Below are 10,715 nucleotides of genomic sequence, written 5' to 3'. Positions count from 1 at the left end.
ATAGCCAAGTGCTGGCAACACCCTATGTTCCCATCAGCAAATGAGTAGATCAAAAAGCTGTGGTACATTTACACAATGGAACACTACACAGCAGAAAGAAAAAAGGAACTCTTACCTTTTGCAACAGCATGGATGGAATTGGAGAATATTGTGTTAAGTGAAATAGGCAAAGCAGAAAAGACCATAGGATCTCACCTATAACCAGAGCCTAATCAACAACAACAACAACAACAACAACAAAACCAGCAAAATAGAACCAGAGACATGGAAATAAAGAAGAACCTGACAGTTACAAGAGAGGATGGGAGAGGAAGAAGGGAGATAATAAGGGGAAGAATGGGAAGCATCAAGTCAAGAAACATGTATAAAGGACCCATGGACAAAGAGAACAGTGGGGAAAAAAGAAAGTGGAAGGTGGGAAGTGGGTCCATAGGGGAGAGTAATGGGGGTGGGGGGATGGAGACAACTGTACCTGAACAACAATTCAAAAAATAATACAGTGATCAGAACTCACCAGAGTTTTCACTTACAATCCTTTCTCAATCTTATATTCTACCTTTGAACTATCCATAAATAGAAAGCTTTAAATAAAAAAGAAAACAATAAGCAGTATTTCCATATGGGGGGAAATGGGGGCAAAGTTCAACATGATTCCTCTCTGAATTCACTGGACTTTGGACAGATGAGGACCTTTATCCTGCTACTGACACATCTGTTCTGTTGGTGAATACATCATGTGGATTCTACTTGATTAGAGGAAAGTGACTCACACAGAAATATATCAACCCTTTCTTACCTCTCTGTCACCCTTGAGACCAGCATGCTTGGAGTCAGGTCCCAAACATTCTGCAGAAGCTCTGCTGTTCAGCACCCACTGTCAGAGGGAGCACAGTTAGCCCAGGCCTATTCCAGTCTAACTAACTATCACTCATGGGGACCCTCCAGCCTCTTCTCCAGCAACCACCACCCTCCTGTTACAGTGGGTCCTGGATCACAGACTATCTCTATCCCTGTCTATGGATACTGGAAAGGACAGGAGGGGTTAATAAACAATAGGGGAACAGGGAAATGTTATATTCAGAAACCCACCATATCTCTGCCCATCTACAATTGTAACAATGAAGGAAAATCAAACAACATAGTCATTATTTGTACATCTCAAAAATGTTTCTCAATGACAGGATATAATACAGCCTCTGCAGTACTGAAAAACAGAAACAATCTTATCAGGAGGTGTGGGTTACTGACCCAATTAATTTAAGAACTATTGCTTCAGCTATGAGAACATCAATTTCTTAATCTCTAACAAAGGAGTGACAGAAACTATCACAAATACTACATAGGTTGGTATGGAAATAGCATGACTTAATATAAACACTGTGCAAAAAACTTGGTAGAATACTATGTAAATGTAAGAGACATTTTCACTAACATTTATTGATTTACATGATATAGCATGTATTTCCAAAGAGTCAGATTTCCTCAGGGAGTTCTACCATTCTTTACTGCTTTTTCTAATTACAGAAAATTATTTTAAAAAACCCAGCAATTTAACTATCAGACAGATGACGTTAACACTGCACATCCATTTCCTTCCTCCACAACCAGGGATTTCCAGACCTGAGTGACGACAATTTAGAATTGCACAGTGTTTACAGACTTCATACTCTTAGGACTCTCTGGCAGGCGGGATGTGCAGCAGGGACTCTTTGTGCTCTTCCTGCTGGTTTATGGCATCACTGTGATTGCCCACCTGGGGATGATCCTGCTGATCAGCATGGACCCCTGGCTCCACACGCCCATGTATAATTTCCTGAGCAATCTCTCATTCAGTGATGTCTGCTACTCCTCCTCTGTCTCCCCGCAAGATTCTGGCTGATTTCTTATCTAAGCAAAGAAGATTGCTTTATGTGCTGTTCAGATGTTCTTTTTTGGTACATTTGCAGATGTGCAATGTGCATTGCTGTCTGTGATGGCATATGACCATTATGTAGTCATTTGTAATTCACTTCTGTATACAACAGCCATGTCTGGAAGAGTCTGTGCCCAGCTAGTGGCCATTGTGTACATCCAGAGTCTGGTGTACTCTGCAATTATTACTTATTGCACAATTCAATTGTCCTTCTGCAATTCCAATCACTTTTTCTGTGTCTTCTCACTCTTAGTAGCCCTCTCCACATCAGACACAACTATCAAAGAGGTAGTGATGTGCACTTTCAGTAGCTGTGTTCTGGGGTTCAGTATTGTCACTGTCTTCCTCTCCTACAAGTACATCATAAATACCATCCTTAGAATGAAATCAGCCAAGGGCAGACACAAAGCCTTCTCTACCTGTGCCTCCCATTTAACTGCTGTATCTATGTTTTATGGGACATCCTGTTCATGTATTCCCAACCCAGTTCAAGTCACTCCAAGGAAACAGACAAAGTGGCCTCTGTTTTCAACACAGTTTTCATCCCCATGTTAAACCCAATGATCTACAGTTTGAGGAACAAGGATGTGAAAGATGCCCTGAAAAAAGCAGTTGACACTAAATTATGTTCTGATGGAAGCCATGTTTTCACCCAAAGTATGTATTTAAAGATCCTGAGAGCTAAAGTTCAGATGTTTTATATACATTAGTATGGGTTCACCAGTGCCTGGTTGTAAGTATTTTTCACTACTTATCATTGTGTCTAAATTAAACATAGGGACCAGTCATTAATGATCTTAATTGATTCATGTATTTGATATACATTATTATTTTTTTAAGATTTTATTTATTTATTTTTAGAGAGGGAAGGGAGGGGGAGAGAGAGAGAGAGAGAAACATCAATGTGCGGTTGCTAGGGGTCATGGCTTGCAACCCAGGCATGTACCCTGACTGGGAATCGAACCTGCGACACTTTGGTTAGCAGCCCATGCTCAATCCACTGAGCTACTCTAGCCAGGGCCTATATACATTATTATTGACTCACTAGTGTCCAATGATAAATATTTTCCTTTACTGTTCATTGTTCTAAATTAAACATAGGGAATGGTTATTATTGATCCTAAGCTTCTCCCAAGGTAAGGGAGACTACTAATAGGTAAACTTCACTGTGTTTCAGAGAGGATTTTATCCCTCCCTTCTTTATTCACTGGTAAGTCCCAGTGAGACATCATGGTCTGAGCAACCCCTCTAACCATGTCAATTCAACTCACCCTCCCAAGGTTCCATTTATTTAATCAATGGGTGTAATAAACTTGCTCATTCTGGAGAGTTCATGGGTTAAAATAGGTGTGTTTGTCTTATTCCTATGTAATTGTCTCACTCTATAAATATTGCATCAGAACACTTACAAGTATAAGCAGTAAATAAATAACAATTAAAAAAAAACCTTTGCCCTGAACTGAAAGTTTCATTCTTGCATGACCCTTTCCATTCTTGTTCACAAATATTTCTACCTGCCTACTGACAATGCCCTTCTTCCAGGATGTTTTTTGTTGAATCACTGAATGAGTGCCCTCTGCAAAACTGAAGCAATAAAGAGGCTTTGTAATTTTTTTAAGAAATACTGAGCTCCCTTCATTTTATTTTATTCTATTTTGTTATGACCAACTTAGAGAAAGATCATCACTTCTCCTTGTCTTTCAGTCTAAGCTGAATAAGTTTCAGGGACAGAGATCACATACAGAGAACTTCCTGAATCCTCTATTCTTCATCGTTCTGCCCCAAATTTATTAACAAATATGCAAAGGATCAGGAGCTGTAGATTCATTCTGCACCTCAGAGTATTCACACCAGCCTATGGATTTCCCTTCTTGCCTTCACTGTGGAGAACAGACATGACCTTATTGATAAATGTACAGAAATGCATGAATGGAAGTTGGGCTTAAAAACACCAGGACCTCCTCAAGGTCAATGGAAAGGAAACTCCATCTTGATGTGCTCATAGCTCCACACTAGTTAAAACAAAATTTTAAAAAGTGAACTGTCCAATTGATACAGATTAAATTGTAAAGGCATAGTTATAAACAGAAATATGTGTTCAATGGAAAAATAGTAGTATTCCATTTGGCATGATTTATGTTTGCTGTCTGTATATCTGTGAAATTAAATGGAACCATATTATTGACAACTTTAATAGTGGTCATTTCTGAGTATGTCATTGCTCTTCCAAAGCTTAATTAAATTAATTTCTTGTGTTGGTTTCTTGGCAGTCAATTGACAATTACCAGGCATGAAAAACAGAATACAATTTCAGATTCCAATGAGTGCTTATTTTATTTTATGTTGTTGTCAGGAAGAGAACAAGGAAACATTCTTTTCTGGGTCCAGAAGGACAGGTACTGAGTGATAGAAGACATTCTCTTTAGGTACTCATCCCTAGTGTTATCTGTGCCTAGTGTTATCAGTGTATGAAAAGTGCTGAGTGTCTTGTGATTCCAAGCATTGAAGCATTTATAAGAATTAAACAGTACATTAAAGACATGCAATTCTCAGCAGGTAAATTGCTTTCAATTACTGATTGAAGAAAGTTTTAAGAGAAAAACAAAATTACTCTTACCTCTATTATTTTATAATATCAAATAATTTTGTTGTTGTTCATACAACATTTAACACATCAGAACCACTAATCATTGTCTAAACCCCTTCTACTCTCAACTACTTTATTAAAAACATACTAAATATATTCATATTTATAAAAATGAAATCTCTTCATGTTCTATAAATTTGCATTGGATGGTCATGATTCACATATGTGTTTAGGGGGAAAAATATCTCATTTTCTGTTACAGTTTTCTTTAAAGATACTGAAAGAATAGCTGTTACATATAATCAGCAAGTGGAATTTTTGTTCCCGTTTGTGTCTTACTTTCATTTTAAGGGAATGATCAAATGGCAGACAGGTTAGGATAAGAACTGGACTTTGAAGTGAGACACAACTGAATTCAAATCTGTTCAAATCCTTTCCTGTCCCCAGTAAATTCAATAAAAAGAAAAAGAGGACAAAAAAATCCTGTCTGCATTAACTGTGTAACCATAAAGCACTTAATCATTTTAAGTCTCAGATTCCTCACCTCTTTACCACATGCTTACTATATACATTATTAGGAGAAATATATATATAATCACACATCTGTGATTCTTGAAGAGAGTTTCTAATATCATACAGAACCAACCATCTGCCTATCAGGAGCTAAGCCCTGCTGCAGAAGGAAGAGACTGTGCCCTTGCTGGCCTCATGTCAACAAGTGGTGTCTCCAGGATCCACCTTCATCTGCAGTAGAGCCTGCTCACCCCACAGTCATATTCCTGGTGTGCATCCTAGCCTCAGAGGATGTGGGGCTCTCTGCCATCCACCTCAGAACTTGTCTTTCCTGACCCTGCCTTCACTCTTAGAGCTGAGTGGAGGTTTACTCATGGCCACACCATTCCCATGTGCTGGCAAAATCCCTGGACTCACTCTATTTGTCAAAACCCAGAACCCACACTGCCAAAAAATAAGTTCGGATCATTAATCCCAGAGTTTCTCATTCCATGGTATTCTGTTTGTCCATATCCCAAGGACTGTGACTATAATGGTATAATTAGCTACAAAGGAACTAATATTTATCTGTTACAATGAAGTCCTGTACTCTGGACATTTTCTGCTCAGTATTTAGAAAAAATAAATTTGATTCTCCTCACTCATAGGTTATCATCCCATTCTTCTCTATTGAAACCCCACTTTGACCAGAGACCTACTTCACCACTGATCTGCATAGACATGTCCCTTTTTGGAAAGATAGCTTCCCTTGCAATAAAGGGTACTGTAATTTAGATTATAACCCAATATACATTTTCACTGTCAGAAGGCTTCCCTCACTACTCCATCCTCTCTCCCTCTACTCAAACTCCCCTGAGGCTACTAGGTCTGTTCAGAATGTATCCAGCCATGGAATATGAAAAAGAGAGACATTTATTGAAAAAGATGCAAGACATAAGAAACATTGGACAATAACAAGGACAAAGCATCTCAGTCCCCTTCAAAGTATACACCTTGGAGCCTCCCAAAGTTCTCCTAATAGCCATCATCTACCCTGTCATATTTCCCTGAATCTCTTTGAGGTTCTGAAATCTCTTCCATTTCAAAGGATTTTAGTTTTGGGAAAGTCCATAAATTGCAGGGTGCCAAATCTAGGCTGGAGGGTCTTAGTCACCTGGGTGATCAGATGTTTAGTCAAAAAACCGTGCAGGAGACATGATGCACTAGGGGGCACATTGTTGTGATGAAGCTGCCAATCACCATTGCTCATAGCTGCAGCCTTCTAAGTCATCCTAATGGTTTCCAAAGAAATGTTCAACTTAACATAAAATTTGTTGCAGATTCTTTGCTCTAGTAACTCAGTCATTTTGAATTCATGGCACACAGCACACATACTCACTCTATGGCATCCATCTACTGCCCCCACTGACTAGTGCAGGAAGTGGTCATTGTTCACACAGGTGCATTTTAGTCCACTCTCCTTGGCTGACAATTACATCAATGTTGCACAAACTGTTCTCTTTTTATTTACAATGACTGGCCTTTTTCCAAGCATGCCTCATATACCTTCTTTCAATTTAAAGTCCTAACTACAGTAGGGTTCATTCCCCAGAAGACAACCAAACTGTCATCCCACCATCTATAGGTTTCTCTTCCCATCAATGGCTATTGAGTATGGTCCCCTTCAGGAATTTTGTGTAATCAATCAGTGTAACATGTCAAATCCTTAACTATAGTTCTTTATTTCTGCTCAGGCATTAATATCTCCAAACACAAGCACTACCAAGGATGAAGGGTCTATCTATAATAATCTAAGCAAATAGCTCTGTGTGGTAAAAATTTGGTTAGAAAATTTGTTAAATCAAAACAGATATTATTCTCATGATATCTATAAGCCCGTGGCTCCATATGAAAGGGCGGCATACTCAAGTGATCTTGAAATCTTCTGTAGAAACATGCTCTGAGCTGCAGAGGCAGTGAAAACAACATTCAGTCCAAGTGCCTCCTCCCATCTCACTCTACCTGTGGCCTTCAACAAACCACTCTGTTTGAACCTCAAGTTCCACTCTGTCAAACGAGGGGCTGAAAGTGAGTCATCTTAATTCTTTATTCAAGTTACTGCATCCTGGATTTTATTAACATGAGTCTATCAGTGCACATACCCACTGGGCATGATTGAGCAATGGCAGATGGCTGGGATACACTCATACCAATGGAATACATTACAGCTGTAGGCCAACCAGACCTGACCTGGAACTTGCAGTGAGAGCAGACAGAGTTTGGGATGCAGGAGTCTCACCACCATCAGGCTGGTCTACTTAACAGGCCTTCAGTTCTGAATTTTTGTTTTGAGGCAATTTGTAAAAGTGAATACTCAACTTTGTTAGTTGTCAGGAATATCAAACACTCCAAATAATGGCTACAGTTAAAGGAAAAGGTCCTGTTAGTTATTGATGATTATGTTCAACAAGGCAGTCACACAAGGGTTGTGTGTTATGGCCAAGTGGATTGACAGACCTCATAGAAAACTGTATGATGGTATTTATTAAATCTCAATTTTATATACACACCCACACACATTTTCAACTCCCAGTTTTATATAGAAGATAAATGGGTGTTTGTGTCTACCAAAGGGCATTACCAGAGTGTTCACACTAAAATTATTGGAAATAACAAGAGAGAAAACAACTCCACTGCCTCCCATGCTGTTTAAGTTCATCAATAAATAACAACATAGTTGTACAAGAGAATGCTCTACACCAATGGGATCCATCTTTGAAACTGGATGCACAATGTGAACAAGTGTATAACTGCCTACAGCAGCACATGCTTTAGGTGTCTGCTTGTGCTTGGTTAAAAATTAAACGATTGTGATAATAACCAAAAATGTAGTTATTCCTTTGGATGAAGTGACTAGTGACTTAGAGGATTTCTGGTGCCCTGACCAGTGTAGCTCAGTTTGTTGAGTGTCATATGCAAGGTGAAAATTCACCAGTTTGATTCCCAGTCAGGGTACAGGCCTGGGTTGCAGGTTCAGTCTCCTTCAGGGAGTGTACAGGAGGCAACTAACTGCTATTCCCCTCCCACAAAATGTTTCTCTCCCTCTTTTTCTCCATCTCATCCCCATCTCTAAAAACAAATCAATAAAATATTTTAGAAAATGATATCCTCAACTAGAAGGCTTTGGTGACTCTGGTAGTGTTCTATTTGTGGTTTTGGTCTTACTTACAAGGGCATTTATTTTAAATTTATGTAACTATATACTTATCATTTAAGTAATATCATGTATATTACATATCAAAAAGTTTATCCAAAAAGAAATCTATGTTTGCACCATTACATTCTAAGAAACTTCAGAAATTTATTGTTGTAAATGGTTTAGTTCCAGCATTGCCGTGTCTACAATAAATCCCAGTAAATTTTTGGAAAATAATTGAGCAAATTTAAGGAATATTTCTGTGATAATATGTCACCCTACTTGTAAATAATTACTGTATTTTTAAGCAAATATGTCTTATTCAAAATATGAGCATTTTCTTTTTTATTGATGTTCAACTACAGTTGTCTCCATTTTCCCCCTCTATTGCCACCTACATCACCCATCCCCTTCTCCCATTCTCCATCCTACCACCCTTTGACTTTGTCCATGTGTCATTTATGTATGTTCATTGATGACCCCTCTTCTATTTCATTCCATTATTAACTTCTCCCTTCCCTCCGGTTACTGACAGTTTGTACTTTATTTCAATGTCTCTGGTTATATTTTGTTTGCTTGTTTGTTTGGGTGATTAGGTTCCTCTGTGGGTGAGATCTTATGGTATTTGTCTTTGAACTCGTAACTTATTTCACTTAGCATAATGCTCTCCAGATCCATCCCTGCTGTTCTGAAGAGTCCTTCTTTCTTTCTGCTGTGTAGTATTTTATTGGGTAATTGTACCATAATTTTTTGATCCTCTCATTTACCCATGGGCACTTAGGTTGCTTCCAACACTTGGCTATTGTAAATTGTGCTGCTATGAACTTTCGGGTGCATCAGTTCCTTTTAATTGGTGTTTCTGTATCCTAAGTGCATAATCCCAGCATGGAATTGCTGGATGAAAAGGCAGTTCCATTTTCAGTCTTCTGAGGAAATCCCTAGTGTTTTCCAGAGTGGCTAAGCAGTCTGCATTCCCACAAACAGTGCACTTTTTCATTTTCTTCATAAGCTCACCAGCACTTTTTGTTTTTTGATTGGTTATGTTGGCTATTTTGATGGGTGTGGAGTGGTATCTCATTGTGGTTTTAATTTGCGCCTCTCTAATGCCTAGCATCCTTTCCTGTGTCTCTGGGCCCTCTGTATGTCCTCTCTGGAGAATTCTCTGTTCATGTCCTTTGCCCATTTTTTAATTGGCTTGTTTTGCTTCCTGGAGTGGTGTCCTGTCACTTCTTTATATCTTTTGGAGATCAAACCCTTGTCCGAGATATCACTTGCAATTACATTTTCCCATGTATTAGGTTTCCTTTTCATTTTGCTGTTTTCTTTAGCTGTGCAGAAGCTTCTTATTTGATGAGGTCCCATTTGTTTATTCTTTCCTTTATGACCCTTGCTCAAGGGGAGGTGTAGGTGAAAATGTTGCTGCTTCAAATATCTGAGATTTTCCTGCATATGTTCTCCTCTAGGACTTTCATGGTGTTGCCTTTTCTAATATTATTTCCAGGAACAAAGATATTAGTTAAGCTCATTGCCATTGGTGCCATTACCAAGCATAAACTCCCAGAAATGGAATTGCTTGGTCATAAAGCAGTTTCATTTTAATTTTTTTTAGTTAACTCCATACTACTTTCTATGTGGCTGCACCAATCTGCAAACTCACCAACAGTGCACAAGACACCCCTCTTCCCCATACCAAAAAATACAAATGGTTGTAAGAAAATTGTAAAAACTACTATATGCTAAGAAATTGGACAATCAGGAAGAAATAGATAAATTCCTAGAAACATACAATCTTCCAACACTGAATCAGGAAGAATCAGAGTGTCTGAATAGACAGAATACAACTAGGGAAATTGAAGCAGTAACCAAAAGACTTCCAAAAAACAAAAGTCCTGAACCAGATGGCTTCACAGGGGAATTTTCCAAACACTCAAGAACACCTATTTTGAGCAACTTTTATGAATTTAATGAAAATCTCTAAAACACTCTAGTTCACTTATTACCTCTAAGTTTCCATTTCTATATCAAATAATGAAGTTCTTAGAAAAAACTCAGGATGTATGTGCTATAACATATATGATAATATATGGTGATTATTAAACAACATAAAGCATCTCACTCTGGTAAAAAGGCCAAAATTGACTTTACTTACAGTCAAATTTATATGCCCTTAAAGTTCATTTCTTAGAATTTATTTTAAAGAAGAACATAGCTATGATAAATTATGAATGTATAATTATGCTCATAACAAAATTTGATGGTATAAAAATTATAAACTAACAGGATAGTAGCAAAAGAATGATGAATGAATGAATGTAAAATTAGCTGCACTGGCATTATTCAGAATAACTATTTGCATATAAGCTATATTTATCGTGATGGAATTTTTGTTTGAATGTCAAAAATCCTATAAGAGACACCAAAATCTAGTTTTCCCTAAGCTCTATAGTATAGTCCACTTTTTCAGTATTTACAAATATATTTATCTTGTGAAAATGTTTAATGTGAGAGTGTTTGTATATGTGTTTCTT

At 37.9% G+C, this 10,715-nt stretch overlaps 1 pseudogene; it reads left to right on the top strand.

Annotated features, from left to right (window-relative positions):
• The first annotated feature begins 1,777 nt into the window (after positions 1–1,777).
• Positions 1,778–2,622, top strand: LOC114499052 (annotated as a pseudogene).
• Positions 2,623–10,715: the final 8,093 nt, after the last annotated feature.

The sequence above is a fragment of the Phyllostomus discolor genome, chromosome 6 (assembly GCF_004126475.2).
Source record: "Phyllostomus discolor isolate MPI-MPIP mPhyDis1 chromosome 6, mPhyDis1.pri.v3, whole genome shotgun sequence".
NCBI classification, from domain to species: domain Eukaryota; kingdom Metazoa; phylum Chordata; class Mammalia; order Chiroptera; family Phyllostomidae; genus Phyllostomus; species Phyllostomus discolor.
This window is presented reverse-complemented; position numbering and strand designations above follow the sequence as displayed.